Raw genomic sequence first — 27,500 nt, forward strand, 5'->3', positions numbered from 1 at the left:
ACTACCTACAACCTTTAGTATCCACAAGTTTTCAGCGCTCTTTGAAGTGCTTAAAACCCTTCTGATTATCCTTGCTGTCTCTAAGAGACAAACTTTCTCTAGAAGTTCTCCCGCGCATTCTATTCCAATTTCCTTCAGCCATTTATCTTTATCTCTCATTACTGTTCCCAACGCACCAATTATTATAGACACCACCTTTACCGTTCTCAGGCTCCAAATTCTTCCTATCTCAAATTTTAAAGGATTGTATTTTTTATCTTCCGCTTTCTTTACGATCCTGGAATCCAACGGTCATGATGGGTCGATTAGCAAGCAACTTCGCTTTTCTTATCTATAATTGTTGTCTGGTCTATTATTTTCTAATTTCTTCTCCGTGGATTATTATTACTATTATTATTATTATTATTATTATTATTATTATTATTATTATTATTATTGTTGTTGTTGTTGTTGTTGTTGTTGTTGTTGTTGTTGTTGTTGTTGTTGTTGATGTTATTATTATTATTTTTATATTTATTATTATTATTGTTATTATCATTATGATTATAATTGTTGTTGTTGTTGTTGTTGTTTTATTCAGGTCCTAACTTTCTTTCATGCCTTCATTATATAACGACCTTCATCTCTGCAGATTTTGGTGCGTGCAGCATTTTGTTTTTATTTCTGTAAATTTTGGTTGCATTGACAGAATTATTCCTCCTATAGGTAACATATATGCAATGCCCTGAATTGCAATTTTATGCTATGACTATTTTTAAGACCTGGAGTATTGATTTTCGATTTTCGTGTCGTTTTGTAATCAGGTACACTGGATCTACATTTCCAGGGTTTGCTCTTGCTTTAATTCGTACATTTTGATTATTTCTATTCCCAGATATTTATATTTGACAGTTCGTCCGTTCGGGGTGTTACTCCAGGTATGAGACGCAACTTTTCTTTAATTATCCGTCAAATATATCCCACAGTTTTATTTAGATTTCCCTGTGTACAGAACAGAATACCACAGTATATAGTCGTCTCCAGTTCTTTGGCATCTTTCTGTTTTTGTTGTTGTTGTTTCATAACTTCCATTACAGGAAAGCATGAAATATGCCTGGCCTCTAAATATATTATTTTACTAACCATTTTTCTTTTGTTATGATTGGATAAACGAGAGATAATGAGAGAGAGGAAGAAGAGGAAGAATGGGAGGAACAGGAGGACGCTAGGAAGAAACAATAGGAAGAACAGGTTAAAGAATACTAGCTTCTACACATTTTGAAGTTGCTGTCGTCTGCTCCATTCCATACAATTCATGGGTTCTGGAGCATAGCTTTGATTCTGTGCCTCAACAGAATTCTTTGTCTCGGAATTTAATCTATTGTTTCTCGATCAGTGTTGCGATATTTTTATCATTTCCTTTTCCCCGTAGCGCACGTTTCAGTTTTTTTTTTTTTTTTTTTTGCATTGAATATATAAAAGCTTTCTTTCTTGTTGCTTCAATATGACATTCTGCGGACCTATTTTTAATTTAGTTGTTAGCTGTACACATATTTCCGTTGTTGTTTCTGCTTTCTCTTTCAAATTGTACTGTTTTTTAGCCTTTGTTCTGTATTTGTTGTCCCTTGTATTTTAAAATCTAATACCAAAAGTCTCCTTTGTAGATTATTTGCATTACTTTTCCATTGTTCTTTACTAAATGATTTCCTTGTCCTACAGCGGTTATTTTATAACAGCTTTCTAATTGCAATAAGTCCCTATGTTCTGTGATTGGTAGTAAATACGGTCTTACTTCATCATTGTTTGGGCGTTGTATTCTAAATGAAGCCATTGTTTTTCGAATTTTCCTTCCTACATCTGTAAGTTTATGTAACGCATTGTTGAACATTTAACAACAACTTATGACAGGGACAAACAGAGTATTAAATGCTATTATTTATTTCAACTCGAATCGAATTCATCGATGAAATTTTTTCCTAAACTTTTCATTGTTTTGTGCGCGTTGTACTTTGTCTAGTTCATTGTTTCATTCGTATTTTTGTAAGTCTGTTTTTACTGTAATTCTCTTATTTCCAATTCTCTTTCAAGAGATTATTGATCTTAATCACTTTTCTTTCTTCAAGGTTGTCTTGGCGCAGATTTTTTTTCTAATCCGAAAATAATATTGATATTCATGTCGTTATCGTCGTCATCATCATTATCATCATCACATTCTTCATCCTCCTCATCATCATCATCATCATCATCATCAACATCCTTTTCAGTGAAAGCAATCGACTGGCAAGATTATTGGACAAAATACCTTAGATACAGCTTCTGAATTAAAATCATAACTTCCCCCTCAGTCTAAGAGATCAAATGTGTGTATCATCATTAGAAGTTGACAAAATAAAATACTATTCAAGTACAAGTCAAGTACTAGGGTCGATGACAGTAACCATTATTATTTTCGTTGTCGTTATTATTATTATTATTATTATTATTATTATTATTATTATTATTATTATTATTATTATTATTATTATTATTATTATTATTATCATTATTATCCTTAAAAGTGGCAGAACCTTCAGCACGCTTGGCAAAATGTCTCACGGCATTTCGTCTCTCTTTATGTTCTGAGTTCAAATTCCGCTGAGGTCGACTTTGCTTTTCATCCTTTCGGGTTTCGTCAAAATAAGTACCAGTGGAGCACTAGTGTTGGTGTAATTGACTATCCTCTCCCCCAAATTTCAGGCATTGGGCCTATAATATAAACAATAATTATTGTTCCTTTACGTAGGGCAATATAACTATCAGCTACCTCCTTCTTTTATTATTCAACATTATAATACACCACAGAATTACTGGTATCGTATACATTTGATGTAATTGATACAGTTGTTAAGTGTATGAAATATATATGTGTTCGTTACTGAGGAGAAGAGGGTGTAAACATTAAGTAAGGACAAAATTCGAAGCATAATATGGTATCGAAAATTGTCATGTAAGTGTTTATATTTATAAAAATCCGTAGCTATAGAGGAGCATAATGTATATCTTGAGTGAAAAATTGAAATATTTAGGCCGGAACGCATCGGTTTATACATGCTCTAGAATCTAGAGTAAAGTTGTTGTTATTATTATTATTATTAGTAATTCCATTATTACTATTATTATTATTATTATTATTATTATTATTATTATTATTATTATTATTATTATTATTATTATTATTATTATTATTATTATTATTATTATTATTCAGCAGTTTGATTTTTATAGCGTGCTTTCACTTGACTACCGAGCGCAGCTCTGTGTGCCTTGGGTATGTCCTGTGGTTTGCTGTGATGCTCTTATGGTTACTGCATTGAAAGAGTTTTGCGTAGGATATGTGCAGTGCCTAGTAGTGCAATTTTCTGTATGTTATATATATTTGCAAGTCCTGGTATTTTTGTTATGTATTTGTCTGAATATTTTTTATTATACCTAAGGCGCCTACTATGATAGGAATTGTTTGTTTTTAGACTCCACATTCGAGTTACCTCTATTTCCAGGTCTTTGTATTTTGAAAGTTTCTCCTTTCGTTTATATCATTATTGTTATTATTATTATTATTATTCAGTAGTTTTATTTTTATAACGTGCTTTCACTTCACTACCGAGCGCAGCTCTGTGCGCCTTGGGTATGTGCTGCGGTTTGCTGTGGTGCTCTTATGTTTACTGTATTGAAAGTGTTTTGCGTAGAATGTGTGCAGTACCCAGTAGTGCAATTTTCTGTATGTTATATATATTTGTAAGTCCTGCTATTTTTGTTATGTATTTTTCTGAATGTTTTTTTATTATACCTAAGGCACCTACTATGATAGGAATTGTTTCTGTTTTTAGATTCCACATTCGAGTTATCTCTATTTCCAGATCTTTGTATTTTGAAAGTTTTTCCATTTCTTTTAGAGAAACGTTGTCATCTGCTGGTATTGATACATCAATTAGAAAGCATTTTTTATCTTCATGATCTTTGACAACTATATATGGTCTATTTGCCTTAATTATTATTATTATTATTATTATTATTATTATTATTATTATTATTATTATTAGTATTATTATTATTATTATTATTATTATCATCATTTTATGTTTGACTTTTGTTTTGCATTTGTACAAGTTGGATCCAAGTCTCACCTAGAGACCTCAAGAGACAACAAGTTAGAAGTTCATGTAGGTGTTATGCCTAGGGTACCATATATTTGGATTTGTACAGTTTTGTTCAAGTGAATGTTTAAGAAACCATAAGAAAATTATGTGTTTGCTTTAAAATTTGAGATCACATAGACAGTATTTTACGTAGGATATGGGCAGTTCCCATGAGCACTATCTTTTGAACTTCAGCCATTTTGGGGTTTCCTGTATTATTATTATTATTATTATTATTATTATTATCATTACTTTTATAATTATTCGCCGAAATCTCTATCTATTTGTGGTGACTTCAGTGAAACCATGATTTCCGAGAGGCTATCACCTACATACTTTCTCGCTGACTACATCAGTCAGCACGAATCTAGAAGAGATATTTTGCTGATGTGATAAGTCCTGCTATGGTAATGCCTTGATATTATTTGGCTGTTTATACAACGAGAAATACCATGAGCTGAATGTCTTAGGGTGACTACTAGCTTCCGTGACAATATTTCGATTATTTATTAATGTTAGTGGAAGCGTAGTATGGCTCGTGAGTGCAAATCTGTTCAGCCATTTTGAAATTGCCAGATATCTGTTACATGTATACATCGGTGCATTTATGCGAACGTAATCCGTAGCAGTTCATCCTGATCCTATCATAATATCTGTTAGGCTGACTGATATTTATAGTGCAATTTCTTCAAATAGATTGGTGACGTCTACAGTCATTGCAGATACAACAAAAGGAATATGGTTCAGAGCGCTGGTAACCAGAACATTTTCCCTGGATGTGAAGCTTTCGGATATCAGATTAGTGAATTAGTTAAATCGCAGTTCACAGATGGCGTTTTCTCTAACAATTGATGCGTATAATTAAATAATGCAAATTGGAATAGAATCTGTTAGTTTCAGCAAAGTTATAGAAAGCAGCATAGATATATTTGTAAGTTGCTTATTCATGTTTTTATGTATCAAATGATGCCAGTGTAGGACGGATTTTGTCGTTATCCAGCAAAGAAGAACGAGTAGTCTTCTTCTACATGCTATTTATGATGAAGGTAGTTAGTATTGGATAAGATTTGAAGACACAATTGTCCCTTGGTCCAAGATTCATAAGGTGGAACGTGAGAGAATTATGTAAGGTTCTGCCATTAAATATAATAGCACATTGTTAACGGTGGCAGAAACAGGGTGCATAAATTCTCTTACTCTAAGAAATGAGAGTAGGCACTTGCCTTTATATTAGTCAAAAGTGTGTGGTTGTGACCTGAACAACGTTACGAGTTTGTTTTTCCCTATTTGTAGGATCCTTTCGCTTTAGTGTTTTATGTTATAATTGCTGTTCATTATTTTCTAATTATCAAAGTTTTTTGGCTTTGTCGATCTTACCTTTTTACCTGATGCAATTAACCTACTGTCTCTTGATCCATGTTTACTTTCGTTTTCCGAATTTCTACTTTCCCCAGTGTCATGGATCCATGTGGCTAAAATAGAAACTATTATTATTGAACTCAGAGATTCGTTAGCGCGTCGGACAAAATTCCACGCGTTTTTATTTTTTATTTTTTTATATTTTTGGTCTTTACATTCTCCTATTGAATCAGATTGAGATCAACTTTCAGGCTCGATAAATTATAGCACCAGTCAAGCACTAGAGTCGAAAGTATTGATTGACCCCCTTCCTCTCAAAGTTGTTGACCTTGTCCCAAAATTTGAAACCGCTGTTGTTTTTGTTGTTGTCAGTACTGTAATTATTATCATTATCTTTGAAATGCAGAAATGACATGATTGATGTCTATAATTTACTCGGAAATGAAGCAAATAGTTTGTATAAGAGAGGAATGAAAAGTGAAGCAGAATTATAACTAATAACAATGATAGATAGATAGAAAGAAGAAGAAGAAGAAGAAGAAGAAGAAGAAGAAGAAGAAGAAGAAGAAGAAGAAGAAGAAGAAGAAGAAGAAGAAGAAGAAGAAGAAGAAGAAGAAGAAGAAGAAGAAGAAGAAAACGCATGCTGCGAGCAATAAAGGGAAGGAATGAAAGGTGTAATGATACATCTGTTTCAACGTCTTTTAAATAATCTCAATTAAACTAAAGTAAGCTGTTGTTGCAGCAAAAATATTTTGTGTCATATACACGTTTGGCTACCCTCATTAATATTTCTTGTAACAGCTTAGCTATTCTGAACTATACTTGTGAAGTTGCTTAGATGCTAAGGGAAAATTTTGAGACCTATAACCTCTTATGTTAAATTAAAATCATCTTGATAATAATGAAATTTGTTAATAATTATATTTGTAATTCGTACTCCAGGAATGATAAGTAAGGACATCGATAGCATTCATATAAGCATAGCCATTGGCATGTTCCATAAACTGCAATAACAGTGTTTGGAAAATACTGTGTTCTCACACAGCATTTGTTAATTGCATATATGTTTATTTTGGTTTTCCAAGACGTTCATGTTTTGGAACCATGAAGCCAATCTTGATACGTAAAGACTATATAAACAATGAATAAGCAATAGTCTCTGCCTTCAGCAATAAACTGACAACCTCCCTTTTAAATAATATTGAATACTTTCTGTTGACAGATAATTGGTGACAATAAAGATGTAAGTAGGATTTAAAAACGCTATTAGTAACATCCTGGAAACACTTGAAAAATATAAAAATTAAAGAAAAATAGCTAGGTATGGTGTAGAATCATGCAACGATATTAAAGACTGAATAGTAATGCTTCTAAACCTTAAAATCTGTGAATATTTCCTAACAAATTTCAGGACTGATAAGGATTTTGTACAGATAAGGTTCACAATTATCGGTAGTTGTTACTTAATATAACATTCAAATAATTATCATTAATTTCCAAGATCTTTTCAATGCTTTAACCGTGACTTAATTTATTTTACTACACAGTCAACTAATGTTGTCTTTCTTTAAGTATCTACATATTGCGAACTCCTCCCCTATAATATTGTGTAATAGGTTGATTTAGCTTGCAAAAACATATTAATGTAGTTTAATATAGTTATTTTAAAGAAATGGAATGATCTAAGACACTGATAATATTCTTTGAATAAGATAGTAATACGTATCAGAAATACGTGAAAGACTGCAAGACAAATATTTTTTGTGCTTGAATCGACTACTTGAAGCCTTTGCTTCGATACTACATTAACATGAAGACACTTAGTGAACGTCTTACAACAAAAATGATGTCAGTTCTATCCACGAATGGAATATGTAATGGGATATGTCAAAGCGATGCTTCTCTTTTTTCATTTTGTTTTTATTCAAGTGAACTTTGATTTAGTCATTAAAATTTCAAATTTAAGAAAGAAATTAGTTGACACACCTACCTCTTCTTTTCAAGGATGACCTAAATATATTACATGCATGCTCTTCTGAGTCTTTCACTTTAGTATATCCTTAGTGTCACAACATTGTTGGGTAACTAATTTAAAATGCACTGGCATATGAAACTAAGCAGGCGGTAACAATGGCACGATGTCAATTTGCATTTCGGCGTAAGAAAAGCAAATCTGGGTCAATGGTAAAATTGGATTTTTTTAGATTTATGTATAGTGATATATTTAAGGACGCAGCGTAAATGAGAATGGGATCTAAAAAATTTGAAAACCTTAACATTTATAAAAGTGCATTTAAATATCAAGAAACAGAAATAACACTAACATTACAGCAATTAAAATATGACTCTCCAGAAATTATTTAGAAAATGACAGAGACACCACATACCACAAATCTTGGAATCTTAGAGAAACAACACTTAAACAATGACTCTAATATGTCACTACCATACAAACCACAGATACAAAGTTTTACAGGAAATCCTTAATTGTAAAAGAACTGTTTAAATACGCATTATAATACTTCTTCACTGTGCTTTAATTTATAAAATTAACCTGTTTCATAGATTTGTTAAGTTATATCAATTATAGCGCTGCCACAGACATGAGTAAATAGATGATACATTTACCTCCTTATGAACAGTAGCCATCATTATAATATTGAAAGGAATAGAAGAAACTGAAATTATTGCCTAATGGACAATCACTCTTAAATACCTTCAGGTATGGGCTCTTACTATATCGCTGATAGTTCTTTCATAGACACGAAGAATTGAAACAAATACATTTTCATAGCGGTATAACTCAAGATATAGACTGCCATAGCTAAATTCCACCACCCTAGGTACAATAATAATAAAACTAAAGAAAATAATCATTTCTTACTTTGACACGAGGATATGTTTCGCGGGTGTATTTCTCGCCCCAGGAACTGACTGCTACATATTTCATCTACCCCACTGGAGAGAAAGGCACAGCTGACAGAAACAAGATTTTATGTCATAAATTAAAGGTCATAGTAAAATACTACATGTAATATTTTCTAGTGTTGAAACGAGTATCACGATTGTCAAAGACGCCAACCGTTTAACGAATAAACAAATAAATAAATAATAATAATGATGATGATGATGATGATGATGATGATGATGATGATGATGATGATGATGATGATGATGATGGGGGGGGGGGGTGATGAGGATGATGAGGATAATAATAATAATAATAATAATAATAATAATAATAATAATAATAATAATAATAATAATAAATTTACTTCGTTTCACCAAGAGGGCGATAGATGGAGGATATTTTAGGAACAGTTACAAAAGTTGGTGGGGGTTCAATAAAACAAAACAGGATATGAAGAGTTCATGGATGCAAAAATTAAAACCATAAAGTTATGTGAAGAGTCATCATAGCATTCAAAGAAATCTACAGATCTTAGATTATATTTACTATTAAGGTGAAGTGCTGTCTTTCAGCGTTCTCTTTTTCCGTAACGAAATCGACATTTTACGTATAGAAATAAACATCGATATGTATATGCATATCGTTGGTACATTTTAACACAATATTGACTGATTTTAAATATTAACTAAACCTAGTTTCCAAGTAACTTCAGGTTTTTGTATTTATTTATTCGCTTTTAATTATTGCATTGACTTCAAGTTTCAAATTATCAAATGTTACCATAAAGAAGTTAATAATGAAGTGATTATGAATGTTATTATAGTTGGGAAATTGACAAATTTGATGAAAAATTTGAAAGCAAACCTTGGAAATCTAGACCTTCAAATGGAAGTGGGTGTAGTGTAGGAAATGTCTTTACTTGTTTATGCAAAACCTTTCCAGAATCTCTTCCTCCATACAATGCAAGAACAGGTATGATCAAAAGGAAATTACCACTTAAAAAAAAAAAGTATTAAAAAATGCTACTAATCCTAAATCATGAGATGTGGTTTGATTGATAGCATAATAAAAATCGATTACAACCTCAACAGCATGTAACAGCAGAATAATGATGATGAAGAAGAAGAAGAAGAAGAAGAAGAAGAAGAAGAAGAAGAAGAAGAAGAAGAAGAAGAAGAAGGTGGAGGAGGAGGAGGAGGAGGAGGGACAGGAGGAGCAGGAAAAGGAGGAGAAGCAGGAGCAGGAGCAGGAAGAGGAGCAAGAGCAGGAAGAGGAGCAGGAGCAAGAAGAGGAGCAGGAGCAGGGAGAGGAGAAGGAGGACGAGGAGCAGGAGCAGGAGCAGGAGGAAACAAAAATTCATAGGCATGATATCACGAAAACTATATTTTAAAGAATACAGAAGATAAACCCAATGAGCACTGCGCATATTTTACAAAGGAGTCTACCACCTGGAGTTTCATATCACTTTTATTCTGCACGCGCATGAACACGTGTTTTTTAAAAATAATTTATCCAACCTCAGGGCTTCTCGACATCGTATTATCATCAGTCCTATTAAGAAAATAATATCCGGAAATTTGGAAGGTCCAAAATATTTATATGTCACTCGTGTAATATATATTCTGACACAATGCAAAATATCTTGTGCGGATATACTACACGTGAATCATGGAAAATATTCTTACGGTCAGATAACGCAGCAAAACTTTTGTATGTACAGTAACCTACCTGAATTCAGCACTTACCAGTAAACAAGGTGTGGCACTCATATGAAGCACTATATCATTACGAAATTGATGATGCTAAAAGAGTATGGTACTTTAGCATACAGACAGGTCATAAGGGAACACATGTACCATAATTAGTTTGCGTAAAAAAAAATGTAGAAAATTAGTTAAATATCGGTAAAGCAATATCAAATAAGCCTATAGTAGGATATAGCTGTCACAGAATTCTGTTATGTGATGAAACTATGTAAGGTGTTTGGGGAAGAATATGATAATTGTGTATACTATTTAATTATTTTGATATATATTTGGAATGTTGTGCTGAAGCGAGTTGAGAGGCTGCGGGGAAACGGTGTCATAGATGTTGGATTAAAAACATTACGGCATGGAACGGTTGTGACCATAATTGCATCATTAGTTGATGTAAATATAATTATAAACAAACAATCTTTGAAAACCATTGACATATTTCATATGAGAACTGATATATACACTTTCCAGTAAACACAAATACTATTGTCGGTAAGTATTGTTTGATAATGTGGATTCGTTGAGTTTAATCATTCTTATGAATGGTTATTCAGGTATTTCTTTTTTTTTTTTTTTTTTTTGAAAGAAATGAGACTATTTATATAGTGCTAATTGCAGGAATACTAAATATAATAACGATAATATATTACTAACAACAACAACAATAATATTCATAATAACAATAGGGATAACGATAATGAGCATGATAGTAATTTACAGTAGACAAAATAATTTCATCAAAGCATTGTTTAATATGCGAGAAACAGGACATCAGAATTAATATTCGTACGTCCGACTGGCATAAAAATGTATTTAGTGATGGGCGTGATAGTTGTAGTAATAGTAGTTGTTTTTGTGGAGGTAGTAGTAGTAGTAGTAGTAGTAGTAGTAGTAGTAGTAGTAGTAGTAGTAGTAGTAGTAGTAGTAGTAGTAGTTATTTCAAGAACAAAAAGCTGCTGTGGTGGTCTTAGTAGAAGTATTTTTGTGGTAGGAACATCAAGAAAAAGCTTACCCAATGAGCATAGGTATGGAGAGAATTGCTATTTGTGCTTTATCTTTCGAATGAAAAAGAAACTGCAGTCGGTAAGTTAAAATTACATAATGTATGGATGCGAAAACGATAATAGGGAAAGAGTTACAGGAGCATGTTCGATTTCATCGACCACATGTTAGAAGTTATTTTATCCTGATCTGTTGGTTCCCTTAACAAATATTCTAAGTGAAATAATAATAATAATAATAATAATAATAATAATAATAATAATAATAATAATAATAACAATAATAAAAGTAATAATAATAATAATAATTATAATAATAATAATAATAATAATAATAATAATAATAATAATAATAATAAATAATAATAATAATAAAAAATAATAAATAATAATAATAATAATAATAATAATAATGATAACAATAAAAATATTAAAAAATAATAATAATAATAATAATAATAATAATAATAAATAATAATAATAATAAAATGCCTTGATGCAGCACCAGGTAGTGGCTTTCGTGGCACCTGATCTTAAGAGATTGGAAGTGCTATCATGTACATTGCTTTGTCAATAAATTTTTTTTTGCCACAGGAGCATGAAATATAATTAAAATAAAAATAATAATTTAGTTATTAACTGGCTACAATGGCTACACAGATATTAAAAAAATATATATATTATAAGAAAGAGAGAGACAGGGACTCAGATGTCGTGGAAGAGATAAAAGCGATTATTTGGGCTGCAGTAATTGATGCGTAATCCTGTTACCGACCTCGAAAGCAAAGAGAGCAAAATTAACCCCGGCGAGATTTCCGCTCAGACCGTAAAATGACGTAATTAACTAATGCAAAGCATGTTCTCCAACCTTCTACTTATTTTACCAGATGATAATGAAAAAAATCTAAACAGCAATCCTTAAAAGACCTCGCTACATCATCAATTGCTATGAGCTTTGTGTAAAAAAATAAGAAGAGAAAATACCAACCAGAAGCAAATTAGCGATTCCAGAATGTTCTTGCATCCGGCCATTCACAACTGCCATACATTTCTCTGCTGCTACTTACCTTTAACATTTCGGCTGCCACTGGAGATCCCGTAGATGCAATATTTCGTAGGATATATATTCACATACACATGACATACATGTATGTGCATGGTTATGTATACATGCATATATATATATATTGTATATATATATATATATATATATATATATATATATATATATATATATATATATATATATATATATATAATATATATATATATATATATATATAGATATAGATATAGGTATATATATATATATATATATATATATATATATATATATATATATATATATATATCGTATCTACATACGATGTATATAATATGATATATGTAATATATAGATATACATAATATATTTATATATATATATATATTATATTTATACATATGTGTGTATACATACACGTATACATATACATATAGCGATGTTCACAGAGCGACTTAAGCCTATGTAAACGCATACATACACAGAAATGGACTTATATGAACGAAAATATTGGTATACATACATACTTACATACATGCAAGCGTATATATATATGTACAAATGTACATATAAGTATATTTTATAACATACGTACACAGCACATTCATACAAACATGCACACACATACGCACAGAATTACTGTAATAGCCACGTTGAGCAAGACAATAAATAACTAATATACCAAACAAGACATCCATTACGGTTCTCGCCAAAATTCATTAGTGACGTCATAGATAACCTTCCAAATAAGACTATATTATGACGTGTGTGCACTCGACCTTAGAAAAGGGGGTACGATGGTGGGGTAGGGTGGGGCACTAAATTTTAATGGGGAGCTGTTTCAAATATATATATATATATATATTACACATATGTATATATATATATATATATATATATATATATATATATATATATATATATATATATATATATATAAAACGATATCTGCATGTGAAGTTGCACCTTCTCAGTTATAAAATTTAATTATTAGTGACATTTGACACGTGTGATTATTCATAGTTATTTCACTGGTAATATATGAAAAAAATCATTAAAAACGAAATAAGGGAAAATAAAGAAATTCTACAAATAATAATAATGATAAAATGATAATAATATAAATTATAACAATAATAATAATAATAATAATAATAATAATAATAATAATAATAATAATAATAATAATGAATTAAATTTAAAATAAACAGAAGCCGGTAAAATATATGTCCCTGGTTTTTGGTTATCTAGAGAGTGACTAATGACAGTTGATGAGAATAGCCATATTGTATAAACATTCTTAAATGTTTGGAAAAGAGGCAAGAATACACGAAACACTTGTATTGTGAAGAACCTTTTTTATTATTTCAGGAAAACGTGAATACAAATTGATATGATTTCAATTGGATTTGATGTATATAGATGTATATATGTATATGCATTGATATATATGTAAGTATGTATATATGTAAGTATATAGATATAGCTGTATAAGTGTATACATATATGTATAACTTAAAACTACCATTATATTTTATACCCCTACATACATTTATATAAGTATGTGTGTAATCATACACGTATATATCTTTGCATATTTGTATAATTATATAGACGTAACGGGTGGATATTTATATACATTTATATATATATACTATATGGATATATATATATATATGTATATATATATATATATGTATATATATATATATATATATGCATATATATATATATGTATATATATATATATATATATATATATATATATATATATATATATATATATATATATATGCATATATATATATATATATATATATATATATATATATATATATATATATATATATATATATATATAACCGGAAGTATAGACTGTGTGGGAATTGTGTCACAAACGTTGGTAAACTGGATAATTACCCTATGTCATTTTTCAAACTCATCATTTAAAAGAGGTTAACGGTGACTGTATGAACATTTTAAACATGAGGAATTAATCATGTTTACCAACAGGGAAGTAGATGTATTGGTATATATATATATATATATATATATATATATATACATATATATATATATATATATATATATATATATATATATATATACATATATACATATATATTAACATGTATGTATATATATATATGTGCGTGTGTGTATGTATATATATATACATATATATAAATGTGTTTATATACATATATTAATATATATGACGTTTTATTTTTCAGATTTTGAACGTAAACTCTTACAGAATTGAAATCGAATTTTTTTTTTCATTTGTTTCTTTTTTTTATGTTGGGAAAATTGTCAACCATATTCACAGTTCTAGTCTTAATTGATAATACCATATTAAGAGTTTTCTATTTATTTTGTGTCATTTCATCACATCTATAAATTGACGAGTGGAACAACTCACTCAACACAAAATAAATCAGTGCTATCATTATGATGGCTCTATACAACAGTACAAAACATTGCATGTATTTAATACCTCAACATATTCAACCCCGTGTACCTTGTAGTTGTTATTACGTAGATGTAATGGAATTTGGATTTACTAAACATCATTCATAAAGCTATTTATATATGTCTTTCGAAAACTGTATCAAAACTGTAATTACTTGTGCATGATTATATTCAAAAGACCACAGATTTAGAGAAGGAGCAACACACAGAAAATGACAGAGAAAGAGAGAGAACATTACAGAAAAATTGGAGTGAATGAGGCCGGTCCTGTTGGGTATATTTATTAGGATAATCTAATATTTAACAGATTAAATTTTCAAACTATATAGCGAAGTGAAAAATCACATTTTCACACATGGCTTTGCAATGGAATATATGAATATATATATATATATATATATATATATATATATATATATATATATATATATATATATATATATACATATATATATATATATATATATATATATATATATATATATATATATATATATATATATATATATATATATATATATATATACATATATATATATATATATATATATATATATATATATATATATATATATATATATATATATATATATATATATATATATACATATATATATATATATATATACCAACTTGAAAACGGTACGTTATATATTAAGGAACATGATATTTTTAAAAATCGAAAAATATATCATTTTCAAAATTTGAGAATGACTACACGTTACGTTTTCTATATGATTGCTTATTGAATTATGTGTTGAAATATATGCTTATTTTGCTCATGTCACTATTTTCATGGGATTATTTGATTAACAAATGGATACGAATGTTCATTTAATATATGCTTATATATATGAATAAGTGCGTCATTTTGTGAATGTGTGCGTGTGTATGTGAATGTGTGTGTGTGTGTATGCGTGTGGGGGGGGGTCTGTGTGTATGTGAGTGTGTTTTGGATAAAAAAACTATTTCTTTTTTTTCTAACACTGGGATTATTGTAGGTTGCAAATATACCACAAGTTGAGCAAGTTTTAAATTTCGAGTGGTATTATTGTTAAGGCTGATGTTATTTAAGTGTTCCAGTAAGATCTCTACTGCAATTATTGTATCTTAAGTGATTGCTCTTAGATGATTGTTGTCTGCATATCTCTACTTTTTTGCATGTTCATCTTGCAAATACTATTCATTTATTTAATACGTTTGTTTTTATAACTTTAAGAACTATTGACGTATATATTAATCTAAACGAATTGCAAATTACTGACCACAGTGGTTGTTTTTCTACTATTACTCTAAATCTTTGGTGTGTGAGTATAAGTCACATAGAGCTCAATATCTGATACTGTATGAAAGTCTAAAATCTACTCTGCAATGTCCGTACCACTTGTCACCTTGTAATTATTATATTGAATTCATTCAACTACCTACGATTGATCAGTATCCTATATAGCCGAATAGTTTCCTTGTCTCATAAACTTAACACCTCTCAATTGGGAATGATCACAAGCATCAAGCGATACATATAATTAAATGTGCTCTATGATATACATATATATACATATATATATATATACATATATATATATATATATATATATATATATATATATATATATATATATATATATATATATATATATATATATATATATATATATATATATATATATATATATATATATATATATATATATATATATATATATATATATATATATATATATACATATATATATATATATTTAATTAAACATATTCAATAAAATATTTGCGATGATAATATTAATTTAAGCAAATTAAATTCATGGTGAATACGCACAAATGACTCCGAACACAAGATTGCATGGAAAATACCGACATGTTCAGAATGTAAGATTCTGTGGTTGAAAAGTAATTATGTTTGATCTTGCAAAATTTAACATGTCTATAAATGGCACATATATTACTATAGTAGATTAGTTAATGGTATTTCAATGCAATATTGTTGGGTATAAGAGTAAGGAAGAATATAAAGTGAGACGTTTCCTGAAGCAGCTTATTCAAAGGAACTGCAATGAACCATTAAGAATGAATAAATTTAATCTAACATTGCCAAACACCTATATCATTATCACTATATATCTATATCAATATATAAACAAATGTGTGTACGTTCATGTGTGTATAAATATATAGTTACCACTATGAATATTTTGGTTATTGATACTTGTTTTTCCAGAAGTATTCTTCTGCGGTATGTTGACATATATATATATATATATATATATATATATATATATATATATATATGAGAAATATATAACAATATGTTACCTAAGGGAATGTGTCTAACGTATATCGGTTATTTCGTAAGTAACATTAAAATAATAATATTAATTATGATACCTAATCATATTCTCAGTTGTAATGTGTAAAACCGGAGGTGAAATGTAGCATCAATATTTACAAAACGTACTGTTCTTTTTTACTGCTGATTAACTATAAAAATATTGTTATTGGGGCCTTGTTATAAGGAAATACCTTGTACTATCTATGGCAGGTTCTCCTGCAAACGCATATTATATTAACAAATGTTGTTCAGTTAATTCTGTGTGCATAACTATAGAACTGATCTAACAATGTCACAATCTTTCAAGCGGTAAATAGTATGCAAATAAATTTTCAACCATTGCTGAAGCTACGTTGAAATTAAGCTTTGCAAAAAGAAGAATAAAGATGAATCGTTTTAAAATGATTTTACAACTAATTTAAACTAAGAAGCGGTAATGCTCATATTTAAAGTCTAAACAGAATATTCACTTTGTAAATTGTTCAAAAGTTCTAGCAATTATATATTCACGTACATACACATACACATATATTTGTGTGTGTGTGTGTGTGAGAGAGAGAGAGAGAGAGAGAGAGAGAGTGTGTGTGTGTGTGTGTGTGTGTGTGTGTGTGTGCGTGCGTGTATGTGTGTGTGTGTGTGTGTGTGTGTGTGTGCATGTGTATATGTGTTCGTACACGTATTTGTGGTGAGTTGGATATGTGAAAGGATAGAGTGTGAAGAGTGTGAGAGAATGCGTTACGTAGCTGAATCGATCACATGAAACTGCACTGCAGTTAAAATATGTGACAACTTAAACGTTTACAACCCACCTTAACCGATCTATTGTTTGCGTTCATACCGAGTTTATATATCCTTAACTTACAGAACTAGCAATGATATTAAGATAGTCGTACATCAACGAAATGTATAGAATATTTCTTTACAGTTCTTATTATGCACGCTTAGAACGAAGAGAACTCCGTTGTGGAGTGTTTACTATCGTTCATATACTGTAAATTTGGACTACAGGAAACGGGACACTATTCGCCTTATACTTAAATACATAAACGTATCTATATATGTCGTGTGTTTTTTGAGTTGAAAAACACAGTATCTATTGGATGTTTTATATATTTTAACGCTTCGCAGTGTTCCGTTTTTTATGCCTGTTTGAATTTTGTATGTTTGTGTATTTGTATTTACATATATCCAACTACATATACGCTATATACATAATGATATGTATTTATTCATTTCATTTCATTCTTAACAATATATATTGGCCATTAATGACATCAACAATATTTACATGAAAGCAGTAAAAATATATAAGTATAAAAACATGTTCCGAGTGCAAAATTAAGATGGATATGCTTTTGTATTTCTCTGCTTTTTCTTGTTATTTTTTTTCTTTTTTCCTCAATTTAGAGTAACATAGGAAAACATATATAATATAACAACATGGCAATTTCAAATTATCATATACATATTTAGGACAGAAGAGGAAAATGGATGGATATCAAAAATAACTTAACTGAGAACAAACTGAGAAATGCTTAGAATCAAATCAAACATTATGGTTTCCAGAGAAGGTGTGGTGCACACACGATATATATTTTTACTGAAAAAATTAATTTTGACGTTTATGGAAATTAAACGATTCCTATTAAAGTTAGATACCATAATTACGCATACATGAAGAATTCAGCTGCTATGTGTATGAATAGATTCAATATGCAAATTTGTTTAATGTGTTAAAATGGTATAAGTATCTGGAGTAGCTATTTACGGTTTGAAGTTTCTAAATTCATATCCAATGAAACAGATATATATATATATATATATATATATATATATATATATATATATATATATATATATATATATATATATATATATATATATATATATATATATATATATGTCTCTGTGTGTATGTGTGTGTTTCATTGAATATGAAATATATATATATATATATATATATATATATATATATATATATATATATATATACGCACACATACACACACACACATTAGTAAATAATAACAAGTAAATATATCGAATATTTCAACAAACAATCTAGACAAGGAAGAAGTCTACTTGTTCAATTAACACGACGTGACCATTAGTTTTGTTGTAATTTAATCATATGCAGCCAAAGAATATACGTCATTTATATATATATATATATGTATATCATTATTATTATTATTATTATTATTATCATATTATATTATGCTATACTATATTATATTATATTATATTATATTATATACACTGCTATGGATATACAGCATATATATACAGCAGTATCGATAAATGTATGTATACATGTATATTTATATTAATATTTCTGTATTTGCAATATATAGATCCTAAAATATTTGGCAAAAGTAACTGTATATCAAAATGCACAGGGTCAGTTGAATTAGCGCTCATAATTGTTACTGTCATGGAAGCTGTGTTGCTGCAGTTGGTAGTGGCGAAGGTGTAATGTTCGTGTGATAGTGCGGTAAGGTAGCTTGGTGGTTTTAATGGTAGTAGTTTTAATTTGGGAGGTTTCCAGACCTGCGCAAGTAGACATAGTTTGAATGGTCCTAAAAGATTTCCATCAAGACCAACATGTCTTTCCTTCAGTATCTGAGCATGCAGCAGCAGCAACAGCAGTAGTAGTAGTAGTAGTAGTAGTAGTAGTAGTAGTAGTAGTAGTAGTAGTAGTAGTAGTAGTAGGGGAGGAGGAGAAGAGAAAATGGGAGAAGAAGAAAAAGAAAAAAAAGAAGAGGAGGAGGAGGGGTAAAAGAAGAAGAAAAAGAAGGGGAAGAAGGGGAGGAGGAGGAGGAAAAGAAGGAGAATAAGAGGGAAAGAAGGAGAAGAAGAAGAAGAAGAAGAAGAAGAAGAAGAAGAAGAAGAAGAAGAAGAAGAAAGAACTGATATCGAGAGATTAAAAGACATTTAAGTACTTCACTGCATTCAAAGTAGTGAATAATAACGAACCAAGTATTTTTTTGGTAAGTGAATTCCATTGTTTTGTGGATACAATAGTAAGGTTGTGTGCATACACGTAGTTCTATATGTTTATAAACTTATTCTTTTCTATTCTAGGCACAAGGTCCGAAATTTCGGGGGAGGGGGCCAATTAATTAGATCGACTCCAGTACGCAGCTGGTTCTTAATTTATCGACCCCGAAAGGAGGAAAGGCAAAGTCGATCTCGGTAGAATTTGAACTTAGAACGTAAAGACAGACGAAATACCGCTAAGCATTTCACTCTGCGTGCTAACGTATCTTGTTTCTTTATTGCCCACAAGGGGCTAAACATAGAGGGAACAAACAAGGATAGGCAAAGGGATTAAGTCGATTACATCGAATCCAGTGCGTAATTGGTACTTAATTTATCGACCGCCGAAAGGGTGAAGGATAAAGTCGACCTCGGCGGAATTTGAACTCAAAACGTAACGACAGACGAAATACCGCTAAGCATTTCGCCCGGCGTGCTAACGTTTCTGCCAGTTCACCGCCTTGTTTATAAACTTATTCTAACGTAATTTAATAGATGTGCATGTATATGTTTGTTTATATGTACGTGCGAAATATGTATGAAACAGTAATGTTTACAGAAGTGTATGTGGGGATACGTGTGCTTTTATTTTGTTTCTGAGTGTACCTAAGTGAATACCATCTTGGATAAATAGCGTCTTACATGTAAATAAATATTTTTTTATATTTGTGTGCATCCGTGTTTGAATCTCTTTCTGCGCATGGTTATGAATGTAGGATTCAATATATTTAACGGTATAACAAAAAAAAAAATTAAAAATATTATTTTAATTAAATTGCGATTCAATTCCGCTAAAACGTATTAATACAATTGTATACAACCAAAACACATAAGAAAAACACGTACTTAAACTAATATATCAGCTGTCATCTTACGTTTCGTCTTTAAAACGACATCTCTACAAGAAATCTATGCAAATATATCCTATGCAGAAAACAAACAAGAGCAGTCTTTGAAAAATATATGATTTGAAATTAGTTATTATAAAGTATATACATATAAAATGACTACGAAGATAAAAATAGAAATAAAATAAAATAAAATATCAATCAAATCAGACGAAAGGACTGAAATCGTGATGAATTATTTCCCTTAAGAATCTGACAATGTGTGTCAATAATTAAGCGTATTTAAAATATAAGCATAATAAATGCCTGAAAATTAAAAGGGAATCTTTTCTCTAATATTATTATTGACATAACAAAAATTTCCCTCAAATATAGGGAGTGTATAATCTCTTCGAAAGTCTGATAAGGTTTTATAATCTTATAATCATATATTTTGTAAAGATACATTTAAAAAATACTATTTGACATTACTTTTGTAAGATATTCCCAACAAATATTCTATTATTAAATTCGCATTCATATGAATATCTTCAATGTTGTGTGTATATATATGCGAATTCTACGTTAATTAGGAAACGGTAGCGACTGAAACCTTGTAAGAATTATAAACGTTTGCACTACATTCTTTTCTACTGTAGGCACAAGGCCCGAAATTTTGGAGGAGGGACCAATCGATTAGATTGACCCCAGTACGCAACTGGTACTTAATTTATCGGCCCCCGAAAGGATGAAAGGCAAAGTCGACCTCGGCAGAATTTCAACTCTGAAGGTAACGGCAGACGAAATACCGCTAAGCATTTCGCCTGGCGTGCTAACGTTTATATGGTATAATATTGAACCACATAAACTCCTAGTTGCCAAATCTTTTTCCGTTACGACGCTTTATATGCCCTAATATTGGATTATTTCCTACGGGTAATATACGGATAAGGCTGAGAATTCTATTTAATGTGAGTGTGCGTGTTTGCTTGCATATGCTTGTTCACTAGTGTGGTGTGTACGTACGTATGTACGTAGGTACGTATGTACGTATATGTGTATGCATCTATTTATGTATGTATGTTATCAATCAGTTTCATTTATGAACATCATCTAGGTATTTGTGCATATGTGTGTGTGTGTGTGTGTGTGTGCAGTATTTGGTGTTAGTGTATGCGCAGATTTGTATGTTTGTTTTATGGATGCGTTTTTTATGTATATATTTTCATGTCTAGATGCATGCATATGTATTTATGTGCTAAATTTTTGGAAAGTTTTACATATATTTACAGTTCCATTATGTATGTATGTATGCATGTATGTATGTATGTATTATGAGTGCATGTATTTATGTAAGCATGTATGTATTTATGTATGTATATGTGTTTGTGTATATGTAGACGGGCATGCATACATACACACATGTACTCTAATGTATATTACATATATGACTGTAAAGTGTGTGTGAGTGGGGTGAATATTTGTTCGAAACGAATTCATTCTTCCATGTGCAGAAAAATAGTTATCATTTTGTTCCAGAAAGTTCTGCTTAGTAGTTATTGCTGTAAAAGTGTCTAAATTATATAATGAATAAACTATTTCCATTTTCAATTAAAAGTGATATATTAGAAGTTAGACGGAAGATATACATGTAGAATGCTAACCTCTAGAAATGGGTGGGGCGGTATCCAATAAGAAGATATTAACCTTATTTTACAGGAAATGAATGTCATATTTGGTCTTTATATTACAAGTTGTTCCGTAATTATACTTTTTCACAACGTTCAGTAAATACAAAAAAATCAAAATATATTTGCTGAATCTATGTACATTTATGTAATATTGCTTGAATTAAAACAATATATGGTAGATGGTAGAAGAATAATACAAATATTGAGTATGCACGACAAAGTATAACATTACAATAGAATCCACTTTAGCTTCTAGTGGGACATTTACGTTACCGTTCTGAAAATTCTCAACGGTAATAATTTTCACTGAATGTTTCCAAGTGTTTCGAATGTAGTTGCTTACAAACTACTCGGTCTTATGTTGCTGATACGTATAAAACTGTACTCATAATATATACTCACTGTAGCAACAACACTTGATGAATTTTGATTAGCTTATTAGGGTCATATTTTGAAATTCTTTCGTGCTATTTGATTTTTGGTTCGTTTGTTTTTTGTGATGTTTTTGCTACTATACGGTTCATAATTACATGTGCAACAGTTGAAGAAACACCAAATTTTTGTATCTATGCAAGTATTACGTGATTAACAAAAGCAAAACATTTTCTTCTTATGAAGATAATGAAGCATATTTTAAACAGCTAATACTATAGCTAATATACGTTAAACATTTTGCCCAATCAAGGTAGAAAAGTACTAATAAATCTTTTGAATATTTCATCGTTCGCTTCATGCCAAGTTGTTTGTTATTGTTCATAACTTTATAAGCAGAAACTACTGGCACCGAATTAGCTTCAGTGAGCCTTGAATTCAGATGAATTCATTATTTCGCCTGTTATCTATTTTCGATCAATAGTCATAGCCTTTTTGTTAAAAGTCTACAATTAAGAATGAAATCTTATTACCGTAGAATCAACTCACTTTTAATTTTAATCACTACATGAACTGCATATAATTTCTCCAACAGGTACTGGACAAACCCTATTTCTAGATTTGGTTCGTATGAAATCTTATACATCTCTAATCAAGCTACACCAGGGAAAATAATTTCGAATACGTCATTGTAGTTGAGAGCAAAATACGTCTTTCGCTAAATTAACTGGGTTGATGCGTAAGTGAACAAAAGAGAAGAAGAAACAAAACTCTTCAACATAATCGTCATATTTAAAAATTATGTTTATAGTTTTTGTTAAAAAGTTGTGTATATATAATTATGAAATTTTGCAAACCCGTTAAATTACATAAAGGGTTGTGTGTGATCCGAAGATGCTGCATTTTATTAACAACTTGATAGGGTAAATATTGGGGAATGCGTCGCTCAAAGTTTTTATACATAGATTTACCAGTAGTCTGTGAAAAGTACTGCAAATGTTTGTGTGAATTCTAAGCAAAAGCAGATTGAAGGATTACTCAATACTTTTAGGACACTACATCATAATTTATTTTTACAAAATTTGACAGTAATTCGAATTTTCGACTTCCTGGCCTTCATCCGACAGTCTAGCGAAACTCTTTGCCCGTGTATATGAGTGCCTGTGTATGCTTTGGTGCATATTATATATTTAGAAAATCTTAAGATTACTCTGGATTGTGTATGGGAGTACAATTCTAATATAATCCGTATCTTTTATATTATATGTCACGTATACTGAGCCTACCTGTATAGCACATATGTAACAACATATACATACATACATACAGATATATACATATATATATATGTATATATATATATATATATATATATATATATATATATATATATATATATATACATACAGATATATATATATATATATATATATATATATATATATATATATATATATATATATATATATATATATACATACAGATATATATATATATATATACATATATATATATATATATATATATATATATATATATATATATATATATATATATACATACATATGTATGTATGTACAGATGTATGTGTGCATGAATGTATGTATATGTGTGTGTGTATTATGAAAGTGAATGTTTATCTATGCATAAGGAAAGACAAATCTTGTGTGTTGTTTTTTTTTTTGTATGTTAATGTCCGAAAGATTATTCTGAGCGAACCCTCAGGCGTAATATTGCTAGAAAAACTTATTCGTATTCCAGCTCCCTTCGAAGCGTGCGATCAATATAATCCATTATTTATATTACTGATTAAAACCATCTAGAACATGTCAATCACAACAACAGACGCTAGAATATCATAACATGGAACCTGCAAATCACTTGATATACTATTCGATTGAAATTATTTTACGCAATAATATGAAGCTTATAGTATATTAAACCAAAGAAACGACCACAAATAAACACACACACACACAAGCTAATACGCACACATAATCAAGCACAAATACACATGCACACACTTCTACAAATGAAACATCTGAGATACGTTTTAACGCAACATCAGACTGATGTAGTATCAAAGAACAAGAATTGAATTAGCTATAGCAATAATATTAGATATTGTAATACACACGTGTCCGTGTATGTATGGGCATATACATACATACATATACACATATACATACGTACATATATATATATATATATATATATATATATATATATATATATATATATATATATATATATATATATATATATATATATATATATATATATATATATATATATATATATATTGATTGACCGTTGACTGAACACTATTCAATTTTTTTTCTCCGTGTTTTTCTCCTTGTCTCCGTATTCTTTCTGTTGAAGAGCGTAGCTCGAAACGTCAAAGACTTTCCGTATTCCCGAGCGTCAATTGACCGTTGACTGAACACTATTCAATTTTTTTTCTCCGTGTTTTTCTCCTTGTCTCCGTATTCTTTCTGTTGAAGAGCGTAGCTCGAAACGTCAAAGACTTTCCGTATTCCCGAGCGTCATACTAATATATACTTTTGTTATTTACACCACCTGTCCTCGTCTGTTGTTATTTTTTGTATATTCTCCTATATATATATATACATGCATGCATAAGCCAATTATTAACCAACGGCATGTAGAGATGTTATTGTATCAGCTGAAACAACAACAGCAAGACCAATTACAAATAAGCTGGAACAGTGAAATAAGATGCCTGTCACCACAAATATAGAAGAAGGACTTCATAAAATATAATGGCCAACAACAATATATAAATAGCTATGGGAATGTCCATATAAATACTTATAACAATATACTCTCATTTATCGTTACAATATATATCTTACCAAATGACGTAATGATTTTTATTGATACTGTCCACTAAACCTAATATTTTCCCATCTATATATTTTTGCACTAGAGGTAATTTTTTTCTTGTTAGATGTTAATTTTCCAATCTTGTCATTCTACGGTAGGACTTCAGGTTTATGAAACAAGATATTTTATAGCAATTCTAATATATATTATTTAACGGAGATGTATAGTTAGAACATCGTAGTACTGCGGTATTCGTCTGAGAAAGGATATACTGTAGAGGTTTAGTAGAGAAAAGCACAGAAATATCAATAGCAGACTATATTTATAGCATTACATTGACGTGAGTAGGTAGGAAGCTATGAGGTGAAGAGGGTTTTTTTAAAATAAATATTAACTATTCTTCATGGTTTGACCTGCGAAACATACTCTACAGTACATCGATTTTTAATTAAGACCAGTAACTAACTACTGAGTGGAATGTCTTATTATAAAAGCGTCTTTTTAGAATTCTTTGAGTAGTCTCCATTGCAAAATTGGTGATGGTAATTCGAATTTGACAGTATGAAGCCTCGAAATCTGTATTCATTTGGATAAACAAATGCTATTCAAAATTAATAGCTAGAGAGTATACACTTTACTATATACTCTAAGCTCTTGATCAAACAGGTTTTTACTTTGCGTGGCGGTATTATATTTTCCCTCTTATAAAGAAAACGTAGCCAGTATTTGACATGTATTCAAAATATTTTTAGCATCTTATTGAATGAGTCAGTATTTTACCAAAGATACTTTAGGGTAAAATTAGATTTTTCCCGTTTCATATGCAGTGCTCTGACCACAAATCCACCACGTACACAAATATAATCTCAGCATTCAAATATTTTCAGATTCAACTGTTATTTAATACTAACGATATGGGTACACGACTCAAGAATGATTTCTTAAGAGATTCTATTTCCTATTGCATATAGCCATGTCGTACTTTTTGAAAATTATTATACTTTTCGCTGTAAACATTAAACAGATTGCAATGCCTGGGATACATAGTACGTGTTATATAGATGTAGACTTGATTAAAAAGTTTCAGCTATATGGTATTTTTAGAAGATTTATATTTACATTCTGTGCCTTATATAACACTTCAATTTCTACACAATGGTATTTTCACCATCAAACTCTAGTGATTTATAAATTTGAAAGCGTTACGCTGCGTTGGAAGTTATACAAGCACACACGCACGCATGTACACACACACACACACATACATACACACGCATGCACGCACAAACATATACATCTATTGACTCATGATTTATTATGCTTGTAAGGAAAGCCTTTTCACGTGTCTGTCGAGAAATGTGTATGAGTATAAGTATAACACGTCTGTTCGACAGTATAGAATCTTAGTGAAACAAAACCCAATCGTTTTCTAAAACTTTGCCCAAAAATTATCCTCAATATTATTTGATGTAGCAAGTCGTTGTACCAAAACTCTTATAGATGCGTATTAATTGAAGAGGAAATTTAGCAATATCCCATATTGAAGAGGAAACATGACCAAAATATCGAATTTGCATCCAAATATTGTAAACGTAGATTTAATATAAATTTAGTTCATAAGTCGTCTTCCACTAATTAAAATATCTCTAATTAGAGCACTTCTAATTAAGTTATTCTATCATATTTTGGAAATATAAGC

General features: G+C 29.9%; 1 protein-coding gene and 1 long non-coding RNA gene across 3 annotated transcripts in view; both read right to left on the reverse strand.

Annotated features, from left to right (window-relative positions):
• Positions 1–9,425, reverse strand: part of LOC149137460 (uncharacterized) — a 74,841-nt gene extending 65,416 nt beyond the window's left edge. The window contains exons 1-2 of the long non-coding RNA XR_016241006.1: positions 9,289–9,425; positions 8,398–8,489 (exon numbers count right to left, since the gene is read on the reverse strand). This is a non-coding gene — a long non-coding RNA (uncharacterized LOC149137460). The remainder of the gene's footprint in view (positions 1–8,397; positions 8,490–9,288) is intronic.
• LOC106876580 (glutamate receptor 4) overlaps positions 1–27,500 on the reverse strand; it is a 735,993-nt gene that overhangs the window by 242,179 nt on the left and 466,314 nt on the right. The window lies entirely within an intron of this gene.

This window comes from Octopus bimaculoides, chromosome 1 (genome assembly GCF_046866305.1).
Source record: "Octopus bimaculoides isolate indiv1 chromosome 1, ASM4686630v1, whole genome shotgun sequence".
In the NCBI taxonomy this organism is placed as follows: domain Eukaryota; kingdom Metazoa; phylum Mollusca; class Cephalopoda; order Octopoda; family Octopodidae; genus Octopus; species Octopus bimaculoides.